Source organism: Panthera leo, chromosome D2 (assembly GCF_018350215.1).
Source record: "Panthera leo isolate Ple1 chromosome D2, P.leo_Ple1_pat1.1, whole genome shotgun sequence".
NCBI classification, from domain to species: domain Eukaryota; kingdom Metazoa; phylum Chordata; class Mammalia; order Carnivora; family Felidae; genus Panthera; species Panthera leo.
The window spans coordinates 53,618,120-53,627,263 of NC_056689.1; positions in this window are offsets into that span (position 1 = coordinate 53,618,120).

Sequence of the window (9,144 nt, forward strand, 5' to 3'; positions counted from 1 at the left end):
CTGTGTATGAGGAGGGGGAATAGTAATTAGTTAGGTCATGTTGAGTGAGAGAAGGAGGGAAGAGTAAGTAGTATGTGCAAAAGCCTTGAGGCAGCAAGGAAAACAGCACACACTGAGGCACTGAAGGAAGACCAGTGGTGTGGGAGCAGGGGTGAAGTCTGCAGATTGTGAGAGGTGGGCAAGGGCCAAGCCTGGGGTTTCAGCATTCATTTGGATAACCATTCATATTCCTTAACATCGTAGCCATCAGCTTTGTACAAGTGCATCATTGCCCTGCATGTTCCTATACACCATACATTTTTATCCCTATAAAATTTTTTTCCCTTGTCTCCAACCCAGGGTGATCACAATGGACACACTCAGAGAGATTTACCATATTGAGGCAGGCTAGTTGGTTGACTATGAGCATAAGGCTTGCAATCTGGCAGAGCTGTTTTTGGATCCTGCCAAGCTTCATCACCTATCTGGGTGATCTTGGACAACTTACGGAACCTCTCTGAGCTTAAATTCTCTTATCTGAAAATGAGCATGAAAATAATTACCTTGTGGATTTGGTAAAGATTAAATGAATGCAGGAAATGAACTAAGCACAGAACTTGGGTCATATCAATTATTCATTACATGGCCATGCTTCTTGAAAGTTGAGAAGCATTGAAAATCCTTATGCTGTAAGATACAGTAACCCAGCCCTTTTTATGCCTCTTCTTGGCCTTTCTCAGTGGAGTCCTGATCAATAACTGGAGTAAGAGTTCAGTGTTTTTGGTATTTGTTCTGCAACTGCTTTTTTACAGTATGACCTAAAGACTTTTTTTCTCATTTCTTTTTCTGCTCTCAAGGGTGGAGCATCGTCTTGTTCACCACCACACTCTCATTAGTGAACCATCCCTAGCATCTCTGTAAATATCTATTGAGCGGATGAATAAATAATGATAAGTAAATGGAGTCAGAGTAGGCAAAACAAACAAAGTAACCAATGTGCCAGTTGATAAAACTCCTTAGGGAGAATCATTCACTCATTCATTCAGTTTACTCAACACATATTAGAAGAATGCCTACTGTGTGCCAGGCTCTGTTCTAGATGTTCAGGCTGGGATTGTGGAAATGAGATGTGGCAGTACTATGGCAGGGACCTCAGACAGATGATATGAGCATCCTGTGAGAGCTGGGAAGAAGGTGGCAGTTCAAGACCTACTCCCAGCATGGGGCGTTGAGAAAGGCAGGTCCCCCTCCTTCCCCACCAAGAAGGTGAGGCTTCCATAAGTGAAGACTGTGGAGTATGTGATGTTTTCAGTTAAGAATGAAACAGCCATAAAGGAAAGGATGGGAGGGACAGTGGTATGTTGATAGCCATGTTTAGCCCTGGCCTCTGATTCTCACTCACTACTCCTTAGGGAAACTGTCTGTTCCTAGATCTTCTACTAGCTTGTCTCTAACTGTCACTCCCCATGTTTATATTTTCCACTCCAGCTGCTCACTCAACCCCTGCCTCTACCTGTCCTGGGTTCTGGACCCTTGTCTGTCCTAGTCATTGAGAGCTTGTCTTTGTTTCAGCTATCCATTAATCTGGTCTAACATTCTTGGATTGCACTGGAAAGGTGATAGAGTGTATACCTTTCCTTTCTTTTCACCTGCTGGCTCTGGAGCCAAAGCTTGCCTGTGATACCTGCCATCTAGAGAAACTTAACCCGTTTGCCAGTCCTACACCCAGACTCACATCCAGCCTTCTCTTGGCCTTACTCCCTACGAGTAAAACCTTATGTACTGCTGATTTTATTTCTTCCTCAATAAGATACATGACCTTTGGATTCCCATAACCAATTTTGGTTCAACATAACCTAAAACAGAATTTACCACCATATGCCTCGTTCTTTCTGTACTTTGGTCAGGTTGCAGACATAGAATTTATTGCATCATATTTGCCTGCTCCATTGAATTATGAAATCTCTGAAGACAGCAATTGTCCTTAGTTATCTCTATGTTCCAACATTTAGTTCAGGCTCTGGAAAACAAAAGAAGACCAGAAGACCTTTAATAAATGATTTTTCAAAATTAATTTCAAATTGTCACACTGCCAGAAAAGCTAGGGTCAACCCGCACTATCAGGGAGGAATAGGACCACTGGCTGCTACAGTGCAGCAGGGACTGCAGAACAGTTCCAGAGATGACACTGTCATCTTCAGATTATTTGGGGGAAGTTCCATGGTCAGCTGATAGAGTCAGTGATGCAATGATGTGGCCTCCCTCTCTGCTTGGAGAGGACTTTCTAGATATCAACATGGCACAAAAGTTAGTGTATCGTTGTTCACAACTTTTCTCCCCTCCTCTAGCCTGCTAAAAATAAGTCTGTGCTTGCTTTTTCAGTGTTGTGTTTTCTCTCTCTTCCAAAAGAGGTAGTATTCTGGCTGGCTGGGAGAGAAGCTAAGTTCATCTATAGAATAAAGACCACCCAGGGGAAGAAGAAGAACAGAAATCACAGAGATCTGTGTGGAGAGAAAGTGAACTCAAGGGAGGTCATTTTGCAAAGAGCTTTGCAGCTGGTAAAAGGTGAAAAGGAATTGGAGAGAAAAGGGAAGGGGTGAATGGGTCCCTCTGGTGTTCTTTAAGAAAAGCAGATAAAAGATTTGACTTGGGGAAAAAAAATTTTCCCTGTATTTTTTATTGCTCTATCTCTTGCATGGTACATGGAAAGTTCTCAATAAATATTTATTGAATTAATTCCTTAAATCCTTAAATTTTGGAACTGTGTCTTCAACAAATGATGGTGCCCAGGCTGTAGGCCCTGCATTCACCCCAATCACAGTAGTGTGGGACTGGAAGCATAGTCCTTTGACATCATGAGTCTTCTATAGTGGGGTGTGACAGAGGAGCAGGGGAATGTATACCAACCCACTCCCAATTTCACAGTGAAATGACCATGCTTTGGTGTGCAATGATAGTTCAGGACCAAGGACAGCATCTGTTGGATGCTCCCCCTCAGGTTTTCGTGCTGCCGCTCCCATGCTTGTGTGTGATTCAACATCCTGGGCCCCTTGTCTTTTCATTACACCTACTCTATAACCCTCCCAACTGGAATCAATCCAACTTCTGCCTTCTTATTTCTAGACATGGACCACCAAATACTGCCAGAGAGAAATGACAAAACTTAAAACTCATGGTCTCTTGTCTTAGCTTCACCAAGCAGTCTTAAAATGTTATCATCACCCTAACCCATGCCCCACAATGGCTATTACAGACCTCTGTCGCTCTAGCCCCTCACCCTTGCCTGCCCTTTCAGTCATGGTGTATGATTCTGCCTCCTGCTTCCATAAGATATTGAAGTTACAAGGTAAGAATTTCTTTAACTTTCTTTTTACACTCTGTTTTGTCAGCTCTCAAAAGAAAAGGTGTCTTTTGGCCTTGTCAAAACAAATCCCCCTACCTTTGCTTCTGATTTTTCTCCCCATCCTTCCAGGTTCTCTTGGACCAGATGGCGTTCTGTCAGCTATCCACCCCTCTCCTCTGGATCTCTCTGGATCCTGCCCCAAATACTGGTTAGTGTTCCTAGACTGTGAGATTGCATCATAGTCATGTAGATTTGGGTACCCTATTCCAGGCCTGCTGAATCAGAGTCTTGGGTCGGGTTGGGGGCTGGAATCTATATCTGTAACAAATATTCCTGGGTCAGAAGCTCTGCTTTCTTTTATTCTTGTGCCCTCCCCCTAAACCATCCTCCACTCAGGAGCCAGAAAGACCTCTCTGAAGTGCAACTGTGCTCACATAATTCCCTGTGAAAAGCCCTTCAGCATTTTTTTTTTTTTTTTACAAGTCAGGGTGAAGGCAGGATGCACATGGCACACTCAAAATGGGTGATTTGAAGAGTTTAATGAAGGTGATATTTTAAAGGTGTAGCAGGGAGAGGGACCTAAATGAGGGCTAGTTCAGGACCCGGGGCTAGCACTAGGGGCCCTGGAAGGGTAAGGGGAGGGAGTGGTTACTTGTTTAGAGAGAGAGAGCTGCCTGACTTGAGCTGCATTTAGTGGAAAGATGCATGCAACTGCAACAGTGACAGGAAAGGAGAGATGAAAATAAATACTCCTCCTTTCTCCTTCCTTCTTCTGAATTCTTGCCAGCACTCTCCATTGGATGAGGGAAAGAGTCAGTGGTGCAGTCTGTATTAGTCAACCTCCAGGGCATGGAACATGGTGGAGAAGGAAAAAGAGTGGGATTTGGGGAAGTAGGGGAGAGAAGTGGGAGGGATAAATAGAAGTTACCTAGCATGTGTTTCTAGCTGGTGCTCATAAGATAGGGACCAAACCTTCATGGTGGCACATGTTTATTCCATCAAGCTGTGCCCTCCTGCCTCCCATCCTCCCCTGAAGTCACTGTAGGTTTCTGGGGTTCTGGAGCAGTCCAGGCTATTCCTTTGCTCATGCCTCTGCTCCTGTTACCTCCTTTGCCTGGAATGCCCATTCTGTTCTTATCCACTTGACAACTGCCAAACTTTCTGCAAAACTAACTCGAATGACAACATCTTTATGAAGTCTTTCTCCAACCTCCTCATCAGGTAGAATTGACCACTTTCCTTCTTGTTTCCATAATACCCCACACTTATTCCATCATTATAATAATAGTTGACATGTTTGGAGTGCTTACTATGTGCTAGGCACTGAGAGGTTTGCATGTGTTAACTAGTTAAATCCTCATAACAGATTTATTACCTTCATTGTATTGATGAGTAAGTAGAGACACAGAATCATTGAGTAAAATCGCACTGGATCACCTAGCTAATAATTCATGAAGCCAGGATTTGAAGCCAGGCAATCTGGCTCTAACTGTTAATCACTTTGGCACCAGTACCATTTGACTCAATTGGATTAATTTAAGTGTCTGTCTTCCTTTACTAAACTATTAACTCACCAAGGATAGGATGGTGTTTTATTGACTTTTTCCTCCCTACTCCCCTCCCTTCCCCCAGTGCTTAGCACTGAACTTGGCAAATGGGAGTTATTTAATAAATGATGAATGAAACGAATGAGTGAGGGGTGAAGGAAAATGAATCGTTTGCAAACATTCTCTTTTTATGGCTGAAAAGCCTGCAGCTCAGAGAAGCTAAGTAACTCACTGGCAGAGCCTGTGCTATAATGTCACTCCAGTTCTGCTTGGCTACGAAACCCACGTCCCACCCCCATCATGTCAGGATGCTTTCAAGAGGAATACAGAACTTTAATATGATACAATTGGCCTCAAACAAAAACATGGTACACCTCCTGGTTCATTTTATGGGAGTAGTGTAACTCTGATAGCTCAAAGGAGATTGAGTGCCATTCGAGATCAAGACCTAAAGCAGGAACTCTACTCAGGAATAATATATTAGTGCTGGGGTGGGGGTGAGCATGGAGGTCTGGGACAAGGAGAGAGTTCTAAGTCAGAATTCAAGGTAATATCCAAAGATACTGCTTTCCTGCTCTTCTGACACCTTGAGGCCACCTTGGCTGGGGATAGTCTCCTCTGTGGGGCACCACCTGGAGCCTAGTTCCTGGCTCCTCTTTCTTCCCCAACTAGGGGAAGGCGTCCATTACACAATTCCTTCTTCTCCCCCTGCCTCCCAGTAGTCCATCTTGAGGTGCATATGCACCCTCTTCTTAACCACCTTCCCTCTCTCACTACCTCCCTTTCAGCCCTTGTCTGGTTACATCTTGCTGTTTCTTCACCATTTCATTACTCCCCCTCCTCTCTGCTTGTTATCGCTCTTGGTTTTGCCCTCTCCCCTCTTTCTGTTAACTCTTGTCTTCCTACTTCCGTCCCCTCTTTTACCTCTCTTTCTCTTTCACCCATTTCAGCATGCTCCAGGCACTAATTAGGGGGGTAAGGGTAGGTCTGCCTGGATGTGGCTGTCAGCTCCACCGTGTTCTTACGTCAGGCAAAAGGCTGAATCTCTCCTCTTCAATTTCTTCATCTATAAAATGGGCACAATAGAAGTTACTGAGGGTGAAATATGATACGCCTTCAATGTTTGACGATTGTTACCATTATTATTTGAGTTTAAATTTGAATTTGAATGTTTCTAAATGGAGTGCATCGTGTCTACATTTTACCATCCCTGTTTCCACCATTTCACTTAGGTTACCCACTTCATTTATCTGCTTGGCTCTTGTAGGCATTTGAGTTTGTGATCCATACATATCAAAGCTCAGAAACTACTCAGAACATCTCTATTTATTTCTTTATTCCAAAGTTTCCATTTATTTCTTTATTCTCCAACAAATAAGCCATTTTTTCTCTCAAGCATCAATTGTGACATGTGTTATTATTTTTTTTTTAATATTTATTTATTTTTGAAAGACAGAGTGCAAGAGGGGCAGGGGCAGAGAGAGAGGGGGACAGAGGATCTGAAGCAGGTTCCACACTGACAGCAGAGAGCCCAATGTGGGGCTCAAGATCACGAACTGCGAGATCATGACCCAAGCTGAAGTTGGATGTTCAACCGACTGAGCCACCCAGGAGCCCCGTATGTTATTTTTCAAATATACATTTACATTCAATCCCTAGAATTACAATAAGAGTTTTCTGTTTTCATTTTCTCCTGTAATGATGAGGGTTAAATTAATGTCACCTGTGGAGGCTTACTGAGCAGAGGGTTAATATCATCTTCCCCTCAGCAACAACTCCTCCTTCCACTCTGGCATCTCCCAGTGCAAAGGTGGTACCAGGAGTTCTTTTTTTTTTTTTTTTTCTCTTCCCTGCCCCTCACCTGCCCCATGGAGCACCCAGCTCTCCTGGCTCTTGTCTTCATCCTTCCATACCTAGCTTCCCACTCCAAGCTTTGGGCATTTTCTCAGAGTGTAACCCCTGACCCCAAGCAGCTCATCACAGTTTATCTTTAAATGAACATTCTGGCAAATACATTTTTTCCCATATCATTTACTTAGATTTTTATAGACTAGCTTAGGATAATCATCAACATTTATATATCTTTTCATAGGTGACCACGTTCTGAATTCCAAATAACTGGCTTACAGACTTGTAGCTGATATGACTAAAGTCATATGGAGCTCAGTGAGGGCTCCAAATGGTCAGGAATGGCTTCATGGAAATTGGGTCTTGAGTTAAATCTTGAAGGATGTGCAGGAATTCAGAAAGGGCGATGTTCCAGATGAGGAAGTGAAGTTACAGAAGCAGAACTGATATGGGGGAGCAAAGAGAAGTACAAGGGAGCAAGCATGTTGAGAGACTTTTACTAAATAAACAGTTTCAATAAATAGATGCCAGTTGAATGATTTGATTCTCCTCCTTTCAGCTTTCTTTAACTTTTAAGTCAGGAGTGGCAATGCTGGGCACATATGTTGTTACTTACCCACCACACCCAGGGCAGACATTACTAGTTATCGTGAGACTTTTATTTTTTTTGAATTTTTTTATTTGTTTATTTTTTGGTGACTCTGGACATGGCCTAAAAATCCTTTATAATGAAACATCCCAACCACTCCTACCAGTTGATTAGAGTTGGTATGTAATATGAAATTCATTTTGCTCTTCATGGCCTGGATTTAGTAAACCTGGTGATTTTTATCTCTAAATGGAAATGTATTATGACTAACTTTATTGAAAACTCTAAATATGCATTTATAACAACATTAATATAATTGTTCAAATACATTAGGATACTATTTTGTATCCTAATACAAATTGTATTTGTATCATACATTTGTAGTTGTATTTGTATCCTAATATTGGCTGGGATATAAATTTTGTAGTGATACCCTGAAGCTCTTTTTTTTTTTAATGTTTATTTATTTATTTTGAGAGAAAGTGTGAACGTGAGCAGGAGAGGGGCAGAGAGAGAGGGAGAAAGATAATCCCAAGCAGGCTCTGCCTTATCAGCATGGAGCTCGATATGGAGCTTGACCCCACAAACTGAGATTATGACCTGAGCCAAAATCAAGAGTCAGACGCTTAACCAACTGAGCCACCTAGGTGCCCCTACCGAAAACCTTTTAACGGATGCTTGAATCCATTTACTTCTAGAAGTGACATAAGTCCTGTTACTGCTGTTAATAGTTACTTTTCCTCAATTTCAGTTTTGCACTGACCCATTTCCCAGAACTTGGCATTGATTCTTTTAAGAATAATTTTTATAATACCAAGTGGAACAGCTATATTCATAAGTTCTACTCCTGTCTTCTCAAACAGATAATTTATGGCCAGACAACACAGGTTTGGAATACACATAATGTATTCCAAAAAAGACGATAGGATTTTAAGTGTCTGGGCTTTGGTGGATTCCCCTTCATTGCTTCCCTTCTTCTCTTTCCCCTGGCATTTAATTCTTATCTTTCAAGAACTGGCTCAACAATTACCTTTCCTGTGAGATCTTTCCTGAATCTCCACATCCTCCATCAGAATTAGTGTCTCTCTCTTCTCTGCTCCATAGCACTTGGCTTTTGCTCCTTTAGCAGAATGTCTAGTTAGCTGGGTACATGCCCACCTCTCCAGCTGGGCTGGAAGCAGCCATGTGCTTCACCTTTCCCTCCCCATCACCCAACACAGTGTAGGGACCATATCCATCCTTTATTTTTGGTTACAGTAATAAATCATTTAAAAATACTAGGCTACTAGAATTTTCATTTTGTTTCAGTGCATCAGTGTGTATGCTGTTTTACCTGAGAAAGCAAAATTGGTGTAAAATTGGGTAACAAATCCATATATGTGGACTTTGAGAGTCATTCCTCTTGGAAGACTAAATAGTTTTCCTGCAGACTAATTTTGTACAATAAAAGTGCCATGTGGTGAGAGCACTTGTGTTGGTGTCTGTCTCAAGCTGAGCCTACCTTCGTTTGAGTGAAGGGAAAGTATTTGGATCATATGACTGGAAACACACGTGTCATGAGACAAAAATGCGGGCATTTCTATCAGGACAACAGATGATATCCTCTTCCTGAGTACAATGGGAAAAGCAGAGAGTCTGGGGAGGCCTGCATCATGACCTGCATGAGGGAATGACATTCAGAATGTGTCTCGATGTTCCAACTTCCCTTCCTCTGGAGCATCACCCTTTGCCTCAGTTTTCCATATGGGAAATGGGTGGAAGTCAGTGGAATTATTGTGCAATAAAAATAGCTAGTGCTTGTTTCCTGTGGGTCAAGTACTATGCTGAACACATGAGCT